The 25,045-nt window shown below is 38.6% G+C and overlaps 1 protein-coding gene and 1 long non-coding RNA gene across 11 annotated transcripts in view; one reads left to right on the top strand and one right to left on the bottom strand.

Annotated features, from left to right (window-relative positions):
* Positions 1-25,045, top strand: part of gpat2 (glycerol-3-phosphate acyltransferase 2, mitochondrial) — a 228,808-nt gene that overhangs the window by 105,441 nt on the left and 98,322 nt on the right. For 3 of the 10 annotated variants that reach the window (XM_047380861.1, XM_047380858.1, XM_047380862.1), the window contains one exon: positions 5,263-5,306. The exons of the other annotated variants lie outside the window; for them this stretch is intronic. The gene's annotated coding sequence lies outside the window, so the exon portion shown is untranslated. The remainder of the gene's footprint in view (positions 1-5,262; positions 5,307-25,045) is intronic. 10 annotated transcript variants of the gene reach the window in all.
* LOC124877572 lies at positions 1,553-12,474 on the bottom strand. The gene is made up of 3 exons (XR_007040567.1): positions 12,299-12,474; positions 9,959-10,045; positions 1,553-1,684 (listed from the first exon to the last, which is right to left on the bottom strand). It is a non-coding gene; the product is annotated as an uncharacterized LOC124877572 (long non-coding RNA).

The raw sequence follows: 25,045 nt of genomic DNA, 5'->3' as shown, positions 1-25,045 counted from the left end.
AACATCAGTTTGGCGTAGCTGTTTTGATTAAGCAATCCCAGTTTTGAAATTCTTGACAGCTTACAAAAATGTAAAAAAAAAAAAAAAAGCAAGTGTGAAGGAAATCAGAAGTAGAAAAACTTTGGGTGCGAAAGATGAGAGCTACAGACAGAAGTTTACTAAATGGACTGTTTCTGTAATTATCAGTTAAATCAATCTGAGTCTCAGTAATGCTGCGGAGGGCAAAAGCAGGAGTTTGATAATATCTCTCCTTTTAAAACAGGGACCAAGTTTAGAGAGTTTTTACTTTTTTCCAGTATTATTGACTTCTCAGATGTTTTTATTTATATAACCGGGTTGGGTGTTAGGATGGTAACAGTTTAGGGTGGTTGTGCATTTCGGGTCTGTGGCCAACACAATGTGTACCTCAATACACTGGTAATAATCTCATTCACATTTAATACAGAAATAGAAAAAATATGACACAGTATGAGTCACCCCTCTTACACTTTGATCCACTTATTTTAGGGTAGGTAAAATATACTCTGCCATTGAATGTACCTTATTGACTTAATAAAACGTTTCACAAACAAGTCTTGTCTATCAAATAAAGTTGATTTTTATAAAATATTAACAATTACAATTGATGAAAATTGTACTAATCATCCTTCAGTAAGTCAGCATTAAGCTTTTTTTTTATATTATGAATAATAAAACATAAAACTATATTTTAGAGCCATTTCCATACTGTAGACATTAAAGTAGTTTAGCTACACTGAGAATTTAGCATCTTGACTTCAAGACCTGGAGGTTGAATTATCACTTGTGTTCTCAGTAACAATGTAAGGATGGATGTCTCTGTAGTTTAGTATTATTTCATTACCAGTCTCCAGACGGTAACCTCATGAACTAAAAAGTTATGGCTCAATTAACACATACATTGTCAATAAAATAGATTTTACTTTCCCTTCAGTCAGTGTGTTTGCAATATTTGTGTGTGGGCACACAAGAGATTCAGAAAGAGATCCATCCAAGATAACTTGCCTACCATTACTTATATCAGCAGCCAAGATAATGCTGGTGGTGTTCTTTATTACCTTCATCAGTTTTATTGCTAGTGTTAATACTATGGTTTGTTCCTCTGGCACTCTAATGCAGAAGAGATGAGTGGATCAATCACAGCTAGATTGGTTCCTGGAGGAGAAATTTCCAGCATGAGACAGAAGCAGAGGTGGGTAGACTGAGCGACAGAAAGAGAGATAAAAGTCAACAAAGAAAAAGTTAGACGATATGAAAGGAAATAATGAGGAGCCTCAACGAACAGGCTAACGGGCAAAGGTGAGCAATCATTTTGATTCAAGTGGCAGAGAGAAAAGGCACAGAGAAGTAGAATAAACTACATTGTGCTTTCTCTGTGGGCATATAAACTGGAGAACAGTCACAATGTGCAAAGGAGAGGGAAATGTTTTTTGAGCGTTATGAGTGGAGCTTTAGGTGGATTGAGGAGTGCTAGTTTCAGAATCATAGACCAGGCAAACTGTTGAAGTGAGTTCTGTTTTTTTATTGTAGTTCACCAGAAAAACACACTATCAGCAGGTAGAGGAGCAGAGACTCTTGCATGCCACCTGATACCTGGGCAGAGCGCAAAACGTGTTTAGATCTGGGTGTTCTCTGTTAGCTCTCCATTTAATGTTACAAACACCAACTGTAAACAGATGAATTCAAAAACAAAAGCAACCATTATGGTTTAGCTAAGGTTTAAACTAAAAAGACTGCTTTTAAGATGCAACAGATCTAACTAGCTGGGAAAGACCATATTAAGTTAATATTAATTAAATGACCCCTTGCAAACTGTGAATCATGCTTAAGTATAGCCAGTATAACTTTACCTATTAGATTGTGACCTGCCATTTTAAAACCTTAGTTTATCATTTTATTGCCTTTTATTACTGCCTGCATTTTATTTAGCGAGAAAGTACGATGCAATGAATGAATTTGACTGAAAATACAAGGACACTGTGTGTGTCACTGATAGGCATATATGTACCCATCACCTAAAAATCTATTTGGCAAGGGTGAATTCAGCTTTCCAATTTCAAAAGAGATCTTCATATGAGCCTTTATGAGGTCATATGTAAAGACCAACTCACGCAAATTATTTAGAACTGGTTCAGGCTTCCTCCATGCTCATTTCTATATAAAATGCTCTAAATCAGTAAGCTGTCTACATCCCTGCTGTTCTTTGCAGAGTTTTTTTTTTTTTCATTTTTATAGTCTGGACAAATACATTTAGACACATTATTAGTGTATGCTGTTTTTAATGACTACACAGTATTTTTTTCTTGTGTCTTATATTTCCCTGTACTTTATAGTCTTTTTTTCGTTTACATTTTTACACTTCTGTGAATCTGCATGCCTACATATGCCTTTCATTTTGCTACTGCTACTCCTTTAATTTCCTAACTGAGAAACAATAAAGGATATTTCTATTCTGTTCTATTCTATATAAAGTCTGGGTGGGTAACTTCATATGTCAACGCCTGCTCTGTCAGTTTGACAGACTGTATAGTATAAAATCTATAATCTCTATCTGCCTACGAAAGTCCGCCATGACTCTCCGTGGTCGTCTATGTGCACAATGTGAACTTCAGACAGTGACAATAAAACTCTCAAAGTGTGCTGCCAAAACTGCAAAGATGGGGAGAAGGACAAGTCACCTCACAAGCTGAAAAAGAAACAGGTTTGTTTTTAAGAAATATAGTGTGGTTAAATTTGTTTTATTCAATTTTTTAAAAATTACATTGCATGCTAATTAAAGATGTTTACAAATGCCATCGGGGTGGACTGGGATAATAATCCAGGCCAGGATTTTGATACCATCCCAGGCCACCACCAGCAAATTAACTCAAACTGTAGCTGTAGCAGAAAAATGGTATACAATTGTTTGCATGTAATGTCATACAATTGTTAATATTAAGAGTATAATTTAAGTTTTGTTGCATCGTTGACATTTGTTGGTAGAGTCAAGTATTGCGCCTAGAGGTAAGCGCCATGCACTGAGCACATGCTCAAATAAAATGCCTGTGAACGCCGCAGAAGGCTACCAGTATTGATGAGTAGACAAGGTAGTCCATGTTTAAAGACAAAAATGGACAATAACATCTCCTGAATGTTTGGTCGGAAGGCGCACAAGGTATGTTAACGTATTTTACTTTGTATGTGCGTTTTGTTGTGGTTGTAATTGTAATTTAGCTAACACTTGTGTTTGTATTGTGTGATTTAAGAATGTTTTTCACGGTGATTGCTGGCAAAAGAAGATTTGCTGTGTGGCAAAGAAAATATTAAACGCTGGTTAAACAGTTGGAACAGTTCAGTTGGAACATGGCTTTATTCTGCACCAGACAAAAAACCTTTGGGAGGAGTTACACAAATCATCAAGATTGAGATAAATTGAGTACACTTCTGTACACGTCATTAACTGAATACCTACAAAATAAATGTTTCTGCTGTGGTGCAATATTATGTACTCAAATCACATAAACTAAAAGTATGTTCTCCTACATTATGCTGTGTATAAACCCTTTAAAACTCACTACAAATATGACAATCATAGCTCACAATTGTACAACAAATCATTTAGAATTATTCTCTGATTTGTCTGATTTAGGTGGTACTGAAAAATAAATTTAAATAGTCTGAGTAAGGGTGGGAAAAATAATCAAATGGCTTCCCTTACATTTCATGACTTTCGCTGTCTCTCTCTCTCTACTTCTGGCTGCTATGCAAAATTAACTTCACATTTAGCATAAATAATTTATACTTGTAAAGTTAATTGCGTACAGATCGTGATGAGTGAGAAATAGCCTGCAGGTGTGTTTTGTGCTCTTAAATTTAACCTGAAAGTTCCTGCTAAGACTTTTTACTGCTGCTGTCCACCACCTCCATGACATGAGCTCTTGCAGCATTATTGCTACTCACTGTACTGACACTGCCTTCTTCAGCACCTTTGTAAAGAAAAATCCAAAACTCACCCATAATTTCCCATCTATTCAAATTCACTTTGACTATTTTTATGTACTGGCAATATTCATATAACAACTAATGTTTTCTTAATTTCAACTGAATTTTTAAATTTGCAGTACCTTTTGAGACTTTTTATTAAGTCAGTTTTAGTCCCTCTTGGTTCCTCAAAGTGTAATAAACCTCATTAAGCTATTTATGCTGGATAGACTATGCTAGCGTTTTTACTCTTCGCAACTAGTGTTTAGTCTTACTTGCTCCTTTAGGACAACATGTTAATTTAGCACACTTTACTGCATCAACAGCCAGTTCTTTGTTCTTCCTTAGCCTCTCCCTTCCTGCTCCTCCTTTCCTTTTTAATGTCTCTCACACTTCATTTTACATGGCCTACATAGTCTGCTAGGGGTCGCGCAACTTGGTGTTTCTCTGTGGCGGACAGCCTCAGAAAAAGAAAAGGGGGGTGGGGTGTCTGTCATTTCCCTATTGCTATCGCAGTCCGTCAGCCAGGCCTGCTTCCGGTGCTCTCGATGGCCAGTCCTCCCCTGGATGCCATCACCTTCTTTGATGATATCCAGCCTTACAGTGTTACTAGGAACGGTGCTTTTCATACTTCTTCCATGTTCATTTGTTTTATTACCTCCTTCATGTCTCAGAGTCTACGAAAAACATTTTGAGCCACCGAGCTTGTCATTACAGTTAACTTTCAAAAGTGATACTGGTCCTAGTTTTAGGCAGCATTGGATGTTTAATAGATTATAAAGCATGAAGTTAAAACAGGTAATCCTTTAAAAACTTTTAATTTTTTCTGCTCACTGTTGAGTTACTGAATGAGTGTTAATCACATCTGCAGACTGAAAGATTTTATAATTTTGCACTAAGCCTTTGTGTTTTTGTTCATTGTGAAATAGGTTTCATAAAAGTGCACATCATCATTTGTGGACAAAACCCGTTTGTGAAACGCTGTAATGTTACTAAAGTAATATATTAGGAATATTCAACTGAATAGTATTAGAATGCACCAATATGAAAATTTCAATATCAGAAAATTCAATATCAATCTCTGATGTTAATATGGCTCTTATGGCAATAAATATTTCCCCCACTGTATTATATTTAAGAAGTATTTGATACACCACCTTCAACTATCAGCTCTGTGAGAGCCAGAATTCTTGCTGGTTGGTAGGTGATCAAATACTTATTTCATGCAATGAAATGCAAATTAATTATTTACATATAATGTTTTTCTGTTTCTGTCTCTCCCAGTTGATTTCTACCTACATTGAAAATTACTGAGCTCTGTATTCTTGGTAAGTAGGAAAACCAGCAAAATCTGCGGTGTATCATCTTCTTATTTTCCCCACTGCATATATATTTCCCTACCCTTTTGACACAGTGAAATAACAACAACACTGCTTCTCTGCTTCAGTCAAACACCTCCCAACCCTGCCCTGCATCACTATCACTGTCACATAACCAAACAAATACAACATGGACAACCCTCTCCCAGCAGACTCACCAGAGACACCCAGACATCCCTCTCTCCAGACACCTCCTCCAGCTCCTCCGGGGGGAGCCCGAGGCGTTCCCAGGCCAGCTGAGAGACATAGTCCCTCCGGCGTGTCCTGGGCCATCCCCTCGGCCTCTCCCCGGTTGCACATGCCTGGAACGCCTCCCGAGGGAGGGACACAGTCAATCATGACAGCCCCACAACATTAAAAGTCTTGAGGTACTCAGGGCAGATCTCATATCCACCCCCGAAGCCCTGCCCCCGTGGAGCTTTTTAACCACCTTGGTGACTTCAGCCTGGGTGATGAAAGAGACCAACCCCGAGTCCCCAGTCTCTGCTTCCCCCAGGGAATGCGAGATGGCAGGATTGAGGAGATCCTCGAAGTACTCCTTCCACTGCCCAAAAACGTCCCCAGTCAAGGTCAGCAGCTCCCCACCCCCACTGTAAACAGTGTTGGCGAAGCACTCCTTCCCCTCCAGAGGCGCCAGATGGTTTACCTGAATCCGCAACAGGAACTGCAGACATTGCGGCCACAGCTACGGGCGGCACCATTGACAATGGACATGGAGAACATGGTCCACTCGCACTCTGTGTCCAACCTCCCCCGGAATCTGGTCAGAGCTCTCCCGGCGGTGGGAGTTAAATACATCCCTGGCCGAGGGCTCCGCCAGACGTTCCCAGAAGACCTTCACTATACGCTTGGGCCTGCCAAGTCTGTCCGGCTTTCTACTCTTCCAGTGGATCTAACTCACCACCAGGTGGTGATCAGTGGACAGCTCAGCCCCTGGGGCGTGGCGTTGAAGTCCCCCAGCAGAATAACAGAGTCAGTGCGTCATCCCTGTCAGGGGCACAATGCAGCACCCCTGACAGGGACGCCAAGAAGGCCAGGTACCACTCAGCCCTTAAGCTGAAATGACAGTCAGGGACCTGTCCCCGACCCGAAGGTGCATGGATGTGACCTTCTCATCCACTGGGGTATACCCCAACAGGAGACTGCTGAGCTGGGTGGCAACGAGCAAACCCACCCCAGCTCGCCGCCTCTCCCCGTGGGCCACTCCAGAGGAGAAGAGAGTCCAACCTCGCTGTGCTTGAAAGTGAGCCCGACTATTTCTAGCCGATATCTCTCGACTTCCCGCACAAGCTCAGGCTCTTTCCCACCAAGCGAGGAGACATTCCATGTCCCTACAACCAGCCTAAGGGACGCGGTAAAAACAAAAAAGAGAACCAGCCTAAGGGTCCGGAGATCGGGTAGTCGAGGTCTCCAATTTTGTCCTCTGCCTGATCCTCTTTGCACCGTTCCCTCATGGGTCCCCCTGCAGGTGGTGGGACCACTGGGGGATGGCCTCGCGTCTCTCGTTCGGGTTGGCCCGGCAGGGTCCTGCAAAGAGCAGCCCAGCCACCAGGCACTCTCTGACCAGTCCCGACCCCATGCCCGGTTCCAGGGTGGGACCCTGGCTTTGCCGCACCGGGCGACATCACGTGCCTCGATTTTGTGGTTTCCATAAAGATGTCTTGAACTGCTCTTTATCTGATCCATCACCCAGAACCTGTTTGCCATGGGAGACCCTACCAGGGGAATTTAAGTCCCAAACAACATAGCCTCTAGGAGCATTCGAGCACTCAAACCCCTCCACAACAATAAGCTGGAGGTTCAAGGATGGGTTTTGGGTTTTAGTTTAAAATCATTTGAATTCCTTAAAACTCATCAGTAATTTACTGATGGAGAAACATTTTTATATAACAAATGGCCTGTCCCCCCCCCCCCCCCCCCCCCAAAACGGTTGTTTCTCAGTATATTTAGTTTTGAAATATTTTTCCAGTTTTGTTCACAGCCTGCGACACATTTCCATTCACAGCATCTCAGAACCGTGCATTTCCACCTCAGCCTTCATACCCAGGAGTAATAAGCAAATTACTCTCCTGAAATATGGAAAAAACATAAACTATAGACTCACTTTTTCAATCTCTAGCTTCCTCCAAAGTGCCTTCTGTTTCTTGAACTCTTCTTTCATGATACATGCTCAATTTTTCAAAGAGTAAAATTTGTAATCCAGTGATATTTAGGCACACGAAAAGGAAACTGACAGGATGCTAAGACATAGAAAGATGAGCAAGGCAGCTGTAAATATTTCTGAACAATTGGGGGGAAAGTAAAAAATCCACATATCTCTTTAATGATAATTTATTATAATGCATCCTGCTCACAGGAAACATTTTGTGCCAAAAGTCATAAAACAAGATTTACTGTGGCTGTGAAAATATTCTCATCTTTTCTCATATGTTTTGTATTTTAAAAATATGTATAATGTATTAAGACTTTTGGAAAGAACTTGTATGATTCTGAAATGGGTAAATCTTTACGCTTATTTAATCAAATGGAATTGTGCTATTTAATTCAAGTATTGTTGCGTCCTGGTCGTGAGTAATGGTAGGATGGAGCGAGGCATAAATTGATAGATTGGGACGTTGTCTGCAGTAATGAGGACACAGCTCAGTCCAATCCATCTATGTTCCTACTGTCACCTATGGTCATAATTAGGCAGTGGCAATTTGCACATCAGTTATCCTAAAAAAATATATACCGGTATATATACTATCGGTCGAAAGATTTAGAACGCATTTCTGTTTTAATGGTTTTCTTTATTTTCACGACTATTTACATTGTACGTAGATTCTCAATGAAGGCATCAAAACACTGAATGATCACATATGGAACTATGTAGCAAACCAAAAATTGTAAAATAATTTTAAATATGTTATATTTTAGAATCCTTAAAGTAGCGGCCCTGTGCTGTAATGACTGAAATATTAACCTTTAGCCGTCTCTCAATGAATGTCTGGGAAGTTCTTTCAAGACTCTTTTGAAAACCATTTTTGGTGACCACCTCATGAAGCTCTTGGAGAGAATGCTAAGAGAGCAAAGAAGTAATCAAAGCAAATGGTGGCTATTTTGTAAAAATATAAAATATTAAAATGTTTAGAGTTATTTTACACTTTTTGTTTACCACATAACTCCATGTGTGTTCTTTCAGAGGTTTGTTGTCTCTGGTGAGAATCTACAATTTAAATAGTCATGAAAATAAAGACACCCCTTAAGTGAGAAAGTCACTCTGGTAGTGTATTGAGTAAAATATGTCAACCTGTTATTCTACTCTGTATCCAGCTACAGAAAGTAGCCTAAGGTATTCAGGCCCTGTCCTTTACAATGAGCAAAAATTGACACATCACTGGGTGACAGGTTTTAACCTGGCTTGGCTGTCAGAGAGGAAATTTTCCCCCTGGCAGTACTACAGTAATTACACATATAAAAGAAAAAGATAGAAATATGGAGAGAAAGAGATGAAGATAGAAAGATGATAGAGATGTTGATATCTAACTATCTATCGATATCTCTATCTCTCTATCTATCTAGGCACCTAAAAAATTAAGAAGAGATTATCAGCAACAATAATGATTAACAATTTGTATAGGAATGTTCTGTCCAATATGTACAAAAACACATAAAAATATTTTTTCCTTTAAGTGTTTGTTGACCAAATGCCAGAGTTGCTTATTAAATCATTAAACATTTTATGTAGTGCTGATATGTTTGTTCAAAGTACTAAAACTCCAAATCTGATCCTACCAGCCAAAGTGGTGACATCTGCTGAATTCTTTTGCATTACCTTCCTGAAGAAGGCAGTACAACAGGAAGCAGATTATGAGATGTTGGATCAACTGATCCATGACATGAACTTGTTAATATGCATTGGCACTAAAAGCCTCAATTACCCATCCCCTTTAGGAAGGTGCAGGATATTTTCAAAAACTGCCTGGTTGCTGTGATATGAGGACCAAGCTCAAGCTGATAGAAAAGAGCTGATGAGCTGTTATTCCTACATAGGATGATGTGGCAGATATTGGACAGAACAACCTCAAAAATGAAAAGGCTAAAATCAAAAACATTTTCAAGATTTAGTACAAGTTTAAGACAGTATTTGTTGCAAGGTAATGCTCACAAAAGTACAAGTAGGAAAATGACTATCAGGTATTTGTCGCAGTGGTTAAAAATTTAAGCAAATGCACAAGTGGTGCATTGACTGGGGAGCCAAGGAGGACAGGCATAGAGAGGGATGACAGTAAAACAGAAAAGAAGCCATGAGAGTTGTTTGTAGTGCAATTAAAAGTACTTTTATACTGAGCCTCCATTGGGAATGTCTCTGTTCTCCACTAGAGCACCTGGTTGTTTATCTGAACATCTGGCTAAGTGAAACAAGGGAGCAGGGTTGGGATCAACTAAACTAACACTGCCAATCAGAAGCAGAAAGCTTTTAAGTTTTATGTTTTTGGAGAATAACAAAAATCCTCGCACCTATTGAAGAAAATAGACAAAAACTAAAGCTTCTGCATTGCTAGTTATCTTTAAGCACATCATTACATTCTTCGTGTTTGTTTTGCACATAATTTTATTACCTGTTCAGGGGGAACCGGGCCTCTTTCCCTTTACCCACTGAAAATAGGCAGAGGCTGATGAAGGCCAGCCCGCATTATCCTGCAAGGCTAGAGAGGGAAATAGAAAATGGGTGGTTGGATATTTCATTTTAAATTTTGTCGATCACATTTTAAAAATCATTTTAGTATAAACATGTTCATCTATTTATCTATTATAGATAATATATTATAAAATATTATATTATATTAAAGATCCCAGGGCCTCTTTCCAGAAAAGTCTGAAAATGTTTTAAGTAATTTCCAAGTCTGGATAACTATGGAAAAAGAAAACAGGTGTAATTTCATCCGTTCATCTGTCCGTCCCTTCATCCATGTTCCACTATCCACTCATTCATTCATTCATCTCTTTATCTCTCTATTCATCTATCCATCATTCAGTTAAATTCTAAAATACTTTATTGATCCCAAAGGGAAATTAAATGTTGTAGCTCATTATAAAGGTTTCTTCAAAGAGCCGTTGTAGATGCTGATGGCTGTGGTCAGGAAGGATCTCCTGTAGAGGTCTGTCTTACAGCAGTTCTCAAGAAGCCTCTGACTGAAGAAACTCTACTGTTGTACAACAGTCTCATGAAGAGGATGCTCAGGGTTCTCCATAATCTCCTTCATTTTTTGAAGAATCATTCTATACACCATGATCTCCAGAGGTTCCAGAGGAGTCCCCAGAACAGAACCAGCCTTCTTTATCAGCTTGTTGAGCTTTTTTAAGTTCCTGGCTCTGATGCTGCTTCCCCAGCAGATGATGGCAGAAGAGATCACACTCACCACAACAGACTTACAGAAGATATGCAGCATCTTGATGCAAACACCGAAGGACCTAAGCTTCCTCAAGAAGTACAGTCTGCTCTGTCCCTTCTTGTAGATGGCTTCATGATTGCATCTCCACTCCAGTCTGCTGGCTTTGTCCAGATGACAGTGGGTTTGTTGAAGCAGGTGTATGATGGCATCTTCAACTCCAACTCCACAGCGATAAGCAAACTGAAGGAGGTCCTGATAGTCGATTGTTTACTTACTCAGGTGGGCCAACAGGAGTCTCTCTAGAACCTTCATGGTGTGGGATGTCAGGGCAACAGGTCTATAGACATTGAGGACTGATGGGTGAGTTTCCTTTGGGGGGAGGGGGTTGTTTGGCTGTGAGCAGGAGAGGAGGATGCTGAGCTTGTTTCTGAACTGAATCTATTCATTGGCTGTGTCCAGACATCCATCGATCCAATCGTCCTTCTGCATGAAGCCTGTGATCTTCATCCCTGACCACACATCTCTGTTATTGTTTTACTGGGGCTTGCTCCTTTGTAGGGCTTGAATTTCATCCCACTTGTTTCCCAATAATCTCGCATTGCCCATCATTATCGGTATTCAATTCAAAATTCGATTCAAAAATACTTTATTAATCCCAAAGGGAAATTAAATGTTGTTGAAGCTCATTATGAGGGTTTCCTCAAAGAGCCAGGAACTTAAAAAAGCTCATCAAGCTGATAAAAAAGGCTGGCTCTGTTCTGGGGACTCCTCTGGAACCTCTGGAGATCATTGTGGAAAGACGGATTCTTCATAAAATGAAGAACATTATGGAGAACTCTGAGCATCCTCTTCATGAGACTGTCCTACAACAACAGAGTGTCTTCAGTCAGAGGCTTCTTCAGATCTGCTGTAAGACGGAGCGCTACAGGAGATCCTTCCTGCCCACAGCCATCAGCATCTACAACGGCTCTTTGAAGAAACCTACATAATATGAGCTATAACAACATTTAATTTCCCTTTGGGATTAATAAAGTATTTTTGAATTTGAATTGAATTGAATTGAATTGAATTATACTCCTCCACCTCCTCCACTTCTTCTCCCATGTTAGAAATAGTTTTTGACTTATTCCTGTTTCTCTTAAAATCTACAATCATCTCCATTGTTTTAGTTACATTCAAGATGAGATGATTGTTTCCACACCATGCCACAAAGCGGTCCACCACCTTCCTTTACTCAGCTTCTTGTCCATCTCTGATCCACCCCACGACTGCAGAATCATCCGAGTATTTCTGCAGATGACAGGAGTCTGTCTTGTACTGGAAGTCTGAGGTGTACAGAGTGAAAAGGAATGGTGAGAGTACAGTCCCCTGTGGTGCTCCTGTGCTGCTGACTACCTGGTTAGACTCACAACCCTTCAGTCTCACAAACTGTGGTCTGTTTGTCAGGTAGTCTTTGATCGAGGAGATTGTTTGGGCCTCCACCTGAGTCTTCTGGAGTTTCTGACAAAGCAAATCAGGTTGGATTGTATTAAATGCACTGGAGAAATCAAAGAACATGATCCTCACAGTGCTGCTGGCTTTGTCCAGATGAGGAGATACGAGGAGATATGAGGATGATGAGGAGATGGTTTGCATTTCCTCCTTCTCTCTCTTCTCTTTGCTCCTGCTCTGCATCCATAGTGCCTCCTTTTCAATTTATCAGGGATTTGGTGTTTTAGTTAAAGTATTATTTGAGCTTTTGGGATGTTAATCTGCTGCTCCCGGTTGCAAAAATTCACCTTGTTGCTAGGGTTATGCATCACAACAAATGTTTAAAAGTAAATATTTACCCGCAAAAATTGTTGCAGTTGCACAACATCCGATACCAAAGAATATATCCAAAAAAAAAAAATTTTTATCCACCACAACAGGAATAAGTTTGTAAAAAGAATATATCAGAATAAAAGCAGAGCTACCCCAACCTGCTGCAACCTTGAGCTGCACAATTCATTGAACTATTCATTCATTCATTAATCTATCTATCTGTTTATCTTTTCATTCATTGATCTATTTATCTTTCCATTCTAATGGTCCTTCCCTTAATGGTCCTTCCTTTAGGAGCGATGGTGGCAGCAGTGGTAGGGGTTTGTCCTGTAACCAGTGGGTTGCAGGTTCGAATCCCTGCTCTGTCTGTCTTAGTCATTATGTCCTTGGGCAAGACACTACACCCGGCTTGCCTGCCTCTGGTGGTCAGAGGGCTCGGTGGCGCCCATTGAATGGCAGCCTCACTTCTGTCAGTCTGCCCCAGCTAAGCTACAGTGTATACAATGTTTATATTTCAATCCATTCATTCATCTGTTTATTTTTCCATTCATTTATTCATTTGTTTATATTTTTCTCCATTTATCATTCCTTCTTTTATCTGTTTATATTTTCATTATTTGATTAATTCATTCATTCATCTGTTTATTTTCAGGCATTCATCTCTTTATCTTTCATCTATTTATCCTATCTGTCTATCCTTTCTTCTGTCCTTTCTTCCAAAATGTATAAGTGTGGAATGCATAAACTTTACTTCTTTATACAGCACTCTTTCATAGCAAAAGACATTTCAGTGTGATGAAGGAAGGACAAAAACACCATTAGTGGGTCCTTTCATTCCTCTGTTGTTCAATTTCATCACATTTATGCAAAAATGTAGGTAGTTTGTGGATAAGTAGTTTTTGTAATTCAAATTCTCTTTTGTATAAAGAAATGTAATTTTCTTTTTGATATGGTGAAAATGGCTGTGCTTGTCTGTCTTGGTGTTGTAACGTGTGCATAACGAACAATGGCGACTGCCCACATTTGTTACTTAGCATTCATAAAGCTTCGTCATAGTTTCCAAGATTCTGGCCTTCCAGTATCTGTGGGACTGAACAAAGAAATGTGTATTTTTACATGGTGAAAGAGACGGGCTTAAGAGTGTGAAGTAATGTCAGTTTGTTCAGATGAGTCTTCTACACTGAGAAGCAGAAGTTACAAAATCACATCTGTCTTCCTGAATATGTTCTCTTCATCCTTTTAATCTGTTTTGTCTGTCTATTGCAACTGGAGACAAAAATACACTGAACAGTACATTCTTGAAAGTTTTCATTTAGTCATTTTCCATCATTTATTTGGGACAACTAACGTATAACAATAAAATGTCATGACTAGACATGGTCCAGTAACCAGCATTAAGGTATAATGCAGTTTTAAAAAGTTAGTTATATTGTTCCCACGGTTTTACATTTTCTGTTCCTTCAGCTGAATTGACATCTCTTTGGAAAGTTTGTAGGTGGGAAAATCATTGACGGCCATTACAAGTAAAACTAAAGGATAGTCACCCATCACTTTTATTATTGTAACACTGATTTAAAACTACAATGGGCAAGTTATGAGCTATGAGGGTTGATCAGTTAATGAAAAAGCCATAATTAGTCAACACAAAATTTTTGATTATTTAAAACAATTTATGCTTTAAATTAGAAAAAAAACAACACATTTATTGCACTTAGAAAATAGTGAAATGCTTCAAAAACATAATTTCCTTGATGCCATATTGTCAAATGTCCTTTTAAATAGCAGACAAAGTATTTTTCTTTAGCCTCTTGGCATAATTGCCTAAGTCATATTTAAACGTTTTCAGAAAACAAGCAAAAACACATTTTTTACCTAAGACTTAGGCAATTATGCAATAAAGGCTAATGTTATATAAATTTCAGATATTATTCAGATAATAAAATTTAACAGAAACCCTAAGAAAAAGGTTTACAATTTTAAAAATGATGATTAAATCCTAAACGATAAATAAGAAAATGAAGCTGATAAAAGCAATAAATAATGACTCTGATTTTTTGCAAGATATGGTGAATAAAAATAAATTAATCACTTTCTGCTTTGTTGAAGAAAACAAGAGAGAGAATAAATATCACTGGTTGTCTGGAGAACTCATCACTGGAAGAAGAAATAGATTCACTCCTGCACAATTTTAGTTAGTTCTCTAGCATTTGGTGATTTACAGCTAAAAGCCATTGTTGATTTGTCTTTATAACTAAATTAAGAAAAATTGAATTGGCATAAAATAGCATTAAAGATCAAGTAATTGAATTTTTTCACTAATTGCATTTTTTCACTAGCGCTTTGTTACAGTTGCTCCTCCAAAAATCCTAAAATGATCAAATCCTGTTCTTTGGTTTTTTTAAAACCAGGCTGTATGTAAGAAGGAAAATACGAGTGTAATGCAATGTCTGTTTTTTCTATTACTGTGGCAATGAACCACAGGGCAAATCAAAACTACAAAACCACAAGTTCAGTCTTCAGAGAAGATTGTCTCTGTTCTTTCACAAAGGAAGATATATGCCCATGCTGACAAGAAATCTTGTGTGGTGGTTACTGTTAGTGGAAGCAAGGAAGTAAACAGAAATGTTGTTATACCTGATGTTGCTTTTCCTTCCTGTGGACCAAATGTTGATGTCTTACACCCACTACACACATCCACCAACTTTGTAAAACATGTTCGATAACAGCACAACAAATTTTGACAGAAAAGACGAATCATTAATGCAAACGTTTCTGTTTGTTTAAGAAATTGTGTGTGCGGAGTATCCTAAATTTGTTTTGTACGCAGTTATTGCATTATTTATTACAAAGAGGCGTATCAATACTCTAAATCCCTGAAATTATCCTCTGGCTCCTGGGTTTACTAATAAGAGCTTGTTTAGCTCCCTAAATTAATTCTGACCTGAACAATGCTAATTAAACACTAGTGCGGGTAAGATTAAATATGTTAAATCTTTGCAGAAAACCCCTTCTGACTTAATGAGATGCCTCAAACTCTCCTTTGTGTTAATTCTTTTAAAACTGCAAGGGCTAATTTCTACAAAAGTCAGGTGGATTTCAAGTAAACATTAAAATCCCACGTATTATGGCAACAGATTAAATACATTTTTCTACTGTTTAGTTCTGTCCTATTTTAAAACGTGCCCACGAGGCTAACTCTTCCTCTGCAGAGCACCACATTGAGGTGCATCACATTTCTCTGAAGGGTACTACCAGGTTCTGTTCTCCCATCCAGCAAGTAAGATGTATCCTCCGAAGCAGCTCAAGTAAGAAAAATGTTGATTGCCCGGGTGTTTACAGAACTCCCCTGAACAGGCTTCAGGTCCTTTACACCAGCTGTGTATATACTTGACATGATCACACTTAGAATTAAGTGCTGGAAGTCCTTCAGGATAGCTCGGAGTAAGAAAAGTCTGGGTTTTAGTACCATGGGAAAAAGCATTGAGCATAGCTGAATCTGAGAATCTGTTGACTCTAACAAGTTTAAAACCTCAAGTGCTTTGCTTGGGAATTTTACAACATAAGAGAGAGGGTTTAGCTTGGTCAAATCATCTCTGAATTAAATATCCAGTAGAATTCCTTTTTCTTTGGAAAGTAACAAGCTTATAGATATGGGCTAAATGCTGATTTATGATTTATTTATGTATTTATTTTTTCTTCTTTTAGAACCCAGTCCTTGTTTTCAGTACTATTGATTTTGTTGTTTTCAAAGTCACTTATTGTTTAGCTAATAATATTTCTAGTTAAAAAAAAATCTTTAGGCCCTTGGCGAAGACACTGCATGTTCCCTTTTCTTCAGGTGCATCCCTGTCAAATAGCAAAGATAACACTGTTTAGCACCTCTCTGCTTGATTTTGTGTCCTATCAAGGGACATCAAGGTTTTGATAATTTTTTACACTAAACTATTCCAGTTGTTAAAATAACGGTTTAATAAGATGCAAATAGTAGTTTCAGAAAAATAAACAAATATATGTTTGTTTGTTTTTCCTTCAGTCAGCAGTAAACAATGAATCTTTTTCAGTTTCTGAAATCAGTTTGATTTTATTATGTGAGAGAGTGAACAACAATATACCCACATAAAAACATTCACTGTTGTGGCCATATTTGAGAATAAAACATGTTTAAAATTACTTTAGAGTTGTTTTGATATTTCGACAACTTAGTTTACCATCTGTAAATGAATGCAGCATGAGCAGATGTTAGGAAAACATCATTGGGGATTTTGTGCTTTTTATACAATGTATTGGGTTTGGGCTGATTGAATGTGGCTGGTAGCCATTTGCACGTGAGCTGATCTTTCTCCAGTATTAGTTTACATTCGGTTTAAAGTTGTTTCAGGTGACTTGTTCAGTTAAGTGCAGGGCAAGTTATGTACCTTGTTGCTGTTGTAAAATGCTTAAACCTGACGTAATGTTTTGGTTTGGTCTACCTTTTTTCTCCACTGTAGCTGTATGAGAAACCTTAATGTTCCCAAATAGCAGAGTTTGGTGATAGCTGGGATCTCTCACTGTTTTGTTTTGGTGTCACTTTTTAAAGGTGCGCTACAGAACATTGCATTGCACTCTGAGAGGGTTGTACCAGATCTTTTCATTATGAATATGTATAGCGTTACACCTCTAGTAAATGAGCAAACCACTAGGAGATTTTGTCAGCAGTTAAATATGAGCATTAAGTTCATGAAATACTGGGTATTTGCAATCTAAAGTGCATGTTATAAGAACGATTCAAACATTTTTTTCATTATTAAAATCATGAGTATTACATTTAATGCAGCTTGTGTGTGAGTCTTATTCATTCCTTGTTGGCAAACCAAAACACACATTTATATTTTACAGCATCTTTTCATTTTATACCTCAGGGATTTGTAAAACCTGTACTTATTCAGCTGTTATGTCCACGAGTCCTGAACGCCTAAATCTATTACTTGGTCTTCAAAAGGCTTTAAAAAGGACCCCTAAAGCTCTTTGGTCTTATTACACATGCTGTTTCAAATGGTTGGATGGCTTCTCTGTTTTCTTTTTGTCTTCATAATTATTCTGGCACTTATACTATAAAAAGTGAGATACATGTAGGAATGGATTTCTGGGGATCATTACTTTTTTGGCTTTTTCCCTATTTTTTTAAGTATAAAAACATCCCTGCTTCTTCAGGTGAGCCTCAATCTCAAGCTCTGACAGTAGTAATTTTAACCAACCATTGAAATGTGGGATTTCTGTGACTGTGTTAAAATTGTTGCTGCTTCTACAAGAGCCCAATGTTCTGATGTATTACACTGCTCAAAAAATACTTAGAAAACCAATGAGATCTCAATAGGAAAATAAATCATATTACATTACCCATTCCATAGCCATGCTGATATGGAATGGGTAACGTTATGAACAAAAGGATGACACACCATTAGAAATTAAAATTATCAACCAACAGAGGGCTTAATCCAAAGTCATCAAGAAATTTAAACTGAAAAACTGATGCAGCAGGCTGGTCTAATTTGCTGAAATGTCAATGCAGAAACTCAAAAAGGTACTCGGTAGTTTGTTTTACCCCCTTGCGCTTTTATGCATGCCTGACGACGTCAGGACGTGCTCCTTATGAGAAGACAGATGGTGTCCTGGGGTGTCTCCCCTCAGATCCTCAACCAGGTCGTCACTGAGCTCCTGGTTAGTCTGAGGTGCATCCTGGTGGTATTGAATGGACCTAAACATGATGTCCCAGAGATGTTGCATTGGATTAAGGTCAGTGGAGCATGGAGGCCAGTCAATGGTATCAATTCCTTCATCCTCTAGGAACTGCCTGCATACTCTTGCCATATGAAGCTGGACATTATCATGCACCAGAAGGAATCCAGGATCTATTGCACCAGTGAAGGGTCTAACAATAGGTCTAAGGATTTCATCCTTAACGTCCCTCCATGGATATGCCTCCCTAGACCAACACTGACACACCACCAAACCTATCATGTTGAACATTTTTGCAGGCAGCATACCCTTCACCGCAGCTTCTCCAGACCCTTTCACATCTTCATTTCTCTCATATGAGTTCAGCGTGAACCTGCTCTCATCTGTGAAAAGAACAGGGCACCAGTGCCAAAGCTGCCAATTCTGGTGTTCTCTGACAAATGCCAGTTGAGCTCCACAGTGCCAGGCAGTTGGCACATGACCAACTAGAGGACGTTAGGCCCTCAGACCACCCTCATAAAGTCTGTTTCTAACAGCTTAGTCAGAGACATTCATGCCAGTGGCTCAATGGATGTCACTTTGGAGGACACTGGTGATACTCATCCTGTTCCTCCTTGCACAATGGAGATCCCAGTCCTGCTGATAGGTTAAGGACCTCTGACGGCCCTGTCCAGGTCTCCTAGGCTAACCACTTGTCTCCTGGACTCCCATCCATGCTCTTAAGACTGTGCTAGGAGAGACAGCAAACCTTCGGTAAATGGCACATATTGATGTGCCATCCTGGTGGAGTTGGACTGCCTGTGCAACCTATGTAGGGTATCGCCTAATGCTACCAGTAACTGACACTGACCCTGGTCAAATGCAAAACTACTGAATAGCAGTCAAAATGAATTAGGAGGAAAAAATGTTTGTGGCCTCCACCTGCGAAACTGTTGCTGTTTTTAGGGTTGTCTCATTGTTGCCCCTTTAGTACATCTGTTGTTAATTTCATAAACACCAAAATAGCTGACACTGATTAACACCCCCTCAAGTACTAAACTGACAAGATCAACATTACGCAAGTGAAACTGACTTGATGTTATACTCTGAAAAAAAGTGTTCCTTTAAGTTTTGAACATTGTTTATGCTTTGTTTTAGTTGTAACGTTCTTGACCAGTGTAGCACAACATTAAAACCACCTTCCTGAACTTAGTTCTGTCTTACTTTTGCTGAAGCATTGAGCAGTAGAGGATTGGATTCAATAAGAACTGAAGGTTTCCTCTGGGATCAAGCCAAAAGTCACTGGTTGCAGATCCTGTAAAACCTGAAATTGGCAAAGCGAAGCAAAAATGGATTAAAATGTTTTCTTGTTTTATCCCACAGATGCTCAGAGGGATTATGATGCGAGGAAGTTAGAGGCTAAGTTAATGTTGTGTCAGGTTTCTCAAACTGAATGATTATTGCATAGGGCAGCTCCCTGCTGCTCTTATTACTTTAGTTAATCTAAATGCTAAATTTTCCTTCAAAAAACGTTTATTTTAGTTTTTTTATCTCTTTATTTTTATTTAAGTTAAATTAATAGATACATACAAATGAAACAAGGAAGACAAGAAAAAACGGCAATCAAAGATCCCAGAATTTCATTAATCATACACACATATATTTTTGTTGTTTAATATAAGTATTTATCATTGATAGGCCAATACACATCACACGTAACCATTTATCTTTCAGATAAGATGCTATTGGTGACCAAATCTTTAAAAAAAACTCTCTAACGTACCTTTAAGTACATGTACTAATAGATACCAAACATCAGTTAACTACCTGTCATTTAATACAGGGCGTTCTGTGTAGTTTAGCTCCAGTGCTTATTTTCCTGCCTAATATTGTATTTCATAAGATACATTGTGTCAAGCGTTTTCTAACATAACCATTGATCCCAAGAGTCAATTGTATTGAAGTAATTTATCTGCTTCAACATAAGCTCATATGTGTTTCTGCATCCATGTTGTGGTTTAAGGCACATTTTGTTTATGTGTTTAGGTTTGCATAAGTGTTAATGTTTACATGTATTGCAAACATCAGACAGAATCACAGGCACCTTACCTTCCAGACCCCAAACTATGACCGATGTACTTTAATAGGGATTCTATGAGATAGAGCCATAAGGCACTAGCTTCTCTCTGAGCTCCAGGATACTATCCAGGTAAACCAGTTGACATCAGAAGTCACGTAATTGGTTAACAGATTCCATCTGTGTAAAATTTACTCTCAGTAGGGCAGCATGATATTAGGAAACTGTGCGATTTGAGATAATGTTGGTAAATTCGGCAATGTTGCGATAAATATTTAATACTGTTAATGTCTTTTTTGATTTGGCTTTATTGCAAACATAAATTCAAAAGAGTTTCTGTCCAGGTACTGGAAAGCAAAAAAACACTAATTATTTCCTTCATAACATGGTCTTACAGAAAAGCTAAAAGCATGGTACCCAAAGAGTTAGACAATATTTATTCCTATCCAAGCAGTTTTTCCTATATTGATATCGCTTACAGTGATATTGCGATAATGATAAATGATATATAGCGTGGAGCGCAAAATGTCAGTAAACATTTACCTGTTCCTTGAAGGCCTCTGAGGTTTGTTAGAGAACATTAGTGAACAAATGGTATCATGAAGACCAAGGAGCACAAGAGAACGGAGATAAAGTTGTCCAGTGGTTTAAAGTAGGGTTAGGTCATAAAACAGTTACACAAGATTTGAACATTGCACAGAGTGCTGCTTAGTCCATTCAAAAATAAAAGTATGCCACACCTGTAAACATCACAAGATAGGGTTGTTCTTCTAAACTGACAGCCTAGGCAAGGAGAGCATTATTCAGAGAAGCACCTTATAGGCTGATGGTAAATCTGGAGGAGCTACGGAGATCCATTGCTAAGGTGGACAAAACCACTATTACGCCACAAATATTGCCTTTATAAATAGGGTTAAGCATCATTTTAAATTGAACGATTCCAGTTTAGAATCCGATTGCTTGTTTAGATTCCAGTTCCTAGCATTTCTAGATTCAGGGGTAGGGTCAAAAAGGTTTACATGGTTTAAATAAGCTAGAAAACCAGAGTTCTGTCTGGATGAAACAATCTGAGCTTCTCTGAATTTAATTTCTTTGGACTTTTTATGAACTTTACTATGAATTTCTCACAGCAATTTCAGGTTGTTTGTCTATGAATGAATATATGGGCTTACGTTAGCTGGGTATTTGCATTAGAGTTGAGATGATTTGACCCACCATTTTAGGTCAGGTATAACTTGGTAGCTGCTTCAATGTTGGTATAAGACTTATTTTGTTTGACTTATCTGATTCTGACTGCAGTGCGGTGAGGCTTCAGGCTGAGTGTTGGAGCTAGAAGAAGGCTGATGTTACAGACGGGGCACTCTGTTCCTCTGTTGGTCGTGCACTCTCCTTTGCATGATATAATCTTATTGCACATGTCGCACTGAGGTGACTGGTAACTTCATGTATTGAAGTTAAGCCACACCTTCGATCATTGCCGCACACTGTTCATGGTTGTGCACACACTTCCTGTGGATTCGTCTTTGTTGGTGTTTGGTGGCTTCTTCCAATCAGCAGAAAAGGAATTGAAATTTAAAGATGTTATTGATTCTGGGAGAATCGGAATAGGTTGGGACATTGATACTCGATGCCCGACCCTATTTATGAAAAATTGGTAAAATGCAATAAGTAATCCTAATTGTAGTTTGTCAGATCCTGTTAAAAAGTTGGAACTTTTTGGCCAACATACATCACACTATATGTGGAAATCCAGCAATGCACATCACCTTGAACACAGAGTTGACATGGTGAAACACGGTGGTGGCAACATAAAGTTGCGGCAATGCTTTTTTTTCCAGCTGGGGCAGGGAAGCTTGTTAGACTTGATAGGATGGAGCTAAATACATGAAAATACTGAAGAAGCTCTTTGAGAGGCTCTTAAAGACTTGAGCAGCTTGAGGGGTGGAGTTTGAACTTCCAGCAGAAAAACAATACTAAAGTACAGCCAGAGCTACAATAGAATGGTTTAGTTCAAAGCATATCAATGTGTTAGTATGTCCCAGTCAAAGTCCAGGCCTAAATCCATATGAGAATCTGTAGCAATGCTTCAAAACTGATGTTCAGACAATCCACCCAATCTGACTGACCTTGTACTATTTGACAAAAATGAATGGGTATAAATTTCAGTCTCTAAATGTGGAAAGCTGAAAAACTTCCAAAATCATCTGAGAAAGATGAAAGTAGTGACTGAGGCGTTTGAATAAAAAATACAAACCGCACTTTAAAGATTTAAAAACTTTTTTTTTTTTCCACTTTCCAATTATGCACTGCTTTATGTTGGTCTGTCACAGGAAATCCTAACAAACATTTGTGGTTGTAACCTTACAGAATATAAATAAGCTAAGTGGTATGAATAGCTTTGCTAGACTGTAACATACCAGTCATTTTGAGCCATCTTTGCCCAGTTTGCTTAATGACTATTTGAAGTAAGTTTATCTTGTAGTGGAATTTTCTTATCAAAGTGGGAGAGAAGTTGACTCACAGCAAGAGAAAATCCGGACTTTGTCTTTATAAGTTTTATTCAAAGACATTCAGCATTTGAAGACCCTGTCACTGAGCTTGGTCAGTGAAGCAGAGCCCCGATCAATATTTACACACAGTATTTAAAGAGTATGCGGGTGTTACCTCAACTTAAAAGAGTTTGTGCTTTATGGCCCCAGACCCTCCTCGGGTCAGAGGTAACAAAGTTATCTACGAGCAGACCATCTGCTCTTCCTGAGAAATCACCCTAAAGGATGGGTTTTAACCATTAAACGTCTGATACTGGCTTTTACAGCTTCCTCCTCTAACACAGATGTTCTGAGGAGAGAGGTAACATAAAGGTCATACACTTTGGAACACTTTAGAGCACTTAATACAAGAATTTCCATTACAACTCCTTTCTTCTGATTACAAGATAATCACAACTAAAAGGAAAATTCTTCGAAACCATCACCCAGGACAATAATCAAAATAAAACCAAGAAAAACATTATATACAACACTTTAAAAGAAAAATCAAAAAGAAAAATTACTCCAATCTTTATTACCCAGGATGTCCAAGGAAAAATAACCTCCACCAGCTGGTTATGTTGCTTATCTGGAAAGAAAGTAGTTAGAATAGAAGCAGTTTCAATAGGAACATGTACCAAAAATGGTTGATCATTAATAGCACGTGGAATCAAACAACAAACATTGCAACTGTCATTTCTTATCTTCCTCACAATTTGATGCATCAGTTGCCACCAGATATTACCAGCATGATCATGGTAGTCAGAAAAGTGATGAATCTCTCTTCGAATCAGCTGATGAGTATTATTGGCATAATTACTAAGATTAGCCACAAATTGTCTTTGCTGTACCTTTCCCCAAATGGACACCAGAGTAATAAAAATACTTGCAATACCAATCATTAGCATCAGAACAGACCATCTTCCATATAGCTGCATCGTGACCTTGAAGTGGAATGTCTTTTCTTCTGGTACTGAAAGCAAACAGTTTTTTCAAAGAAAACAAATCATAAACAAAACTCAAAAATCCTGCTGTCTCTCCTGAGTGGCTTCTGCACTTCAAGCTGCCCTGTTACCAGTCTGGTACAGGTGGGCGGTCGTAGGTAGCTCCTCTAGGTAGGAGGTTCAGAACCAGGATGCTGCTCAGTGTAGCATAGACCCAGGTAACACGCTCTGCTACCTTGACAACAGTGTAGGATCTGATATGGGCCCTTCCAGCATCTGGACTTCAACTGTGTTTTCCTGGAACCAAGGAGTGGAGTTTGGAAGTGGCTGTTTCCAGCAATGCAGCATTCACAGTCTGTGAAACTTGAGAAAACACAGTGGACAGGTTTTGACAGTAAAACAACATCCTCTCTTCACACAAAGATGTGGAAAGCAGAGATCTTAGCAATATCCCCATGCCCAAACTAGGAGACCTGTCAAACAGCAATTCAAAAGTTTCAATCGTAAGTGAAAACAATAAGCAGAGCCTTCACAACACTTGGCTAATTTTTAATTTCAAAGTCCCATTCTCAAGCCTAGGTGCTTAACTACATGAACTTCATCAAAACATCCAGCAAAACCAAAGAGAATTAATCTTCTGACTCCACCTAGTATACTAGCAGTGACCATCAGCTAAATATTCTGAATATAAAATAAATGTGACATATGATGTTTGAGGAAGGTCTGATTACAGGTCATTATTTTCATAGTTTCAGAAAACCCAAAGAGAATTTCAAAAATGGTCTAATTGGTGGAGATGTAAAATTTCACAAAAGAATTAACACCATAATTTCAGACAGGTTTTCAGAATGTGGCCTTAAAGAGCTATGCACCATTTATATAAACAATGCACAGCATCTCTCTCGCATTGTCACTAAGTCCTCACTGGAGGTATGAGCTACCCTTTTTCCATGAGTGCTAAAACTTCTGTAATTCCATGTCACTTCAGTCTGACATTCCCCTCGTCTGGCGCAGGGTCCAACCCATGCGACAATCCAGCAAAAAGTTTAAAAAACGTCTAGTAACCAGGATCACATTACATAAAACCACAGAAATGAATTCTGCCAAAAATATGTGTCACTATGAAATTACCAAAAGTAACATAAATAAAATCCAGATATTTTTAACTGCCATTAACAACAAAACGCAAACTTCAGTTGTTGTGCAATTCATCAATGTCTCACGTAGAAATAAATCACATATCATCCTGATTAGTCTTGTATAAAGA

This window comes from Girardinichthys multiradiatus, chromosome 12, assembly GCF_021462225.1.
Source record: "Girardinichthys multiradiatus isolate DD_20200921_A chromosome 12, DD_fGirMul_XY1, whole genome shotgun sequence".
In the NCBI taxonomy this organism is placed as follows: Eukaryota; Metazoa; Chordata; class Actinopteri; order Cyprinodontiformes; family Goodeidae; genus Girardinichthys; species Girardinichthys multiradiatus.
The sequence above is the reverse complement of the archived record's forward strand: the minus strand, read 5'-3'. Positions and strand labels throughout refer to the sequence as shown.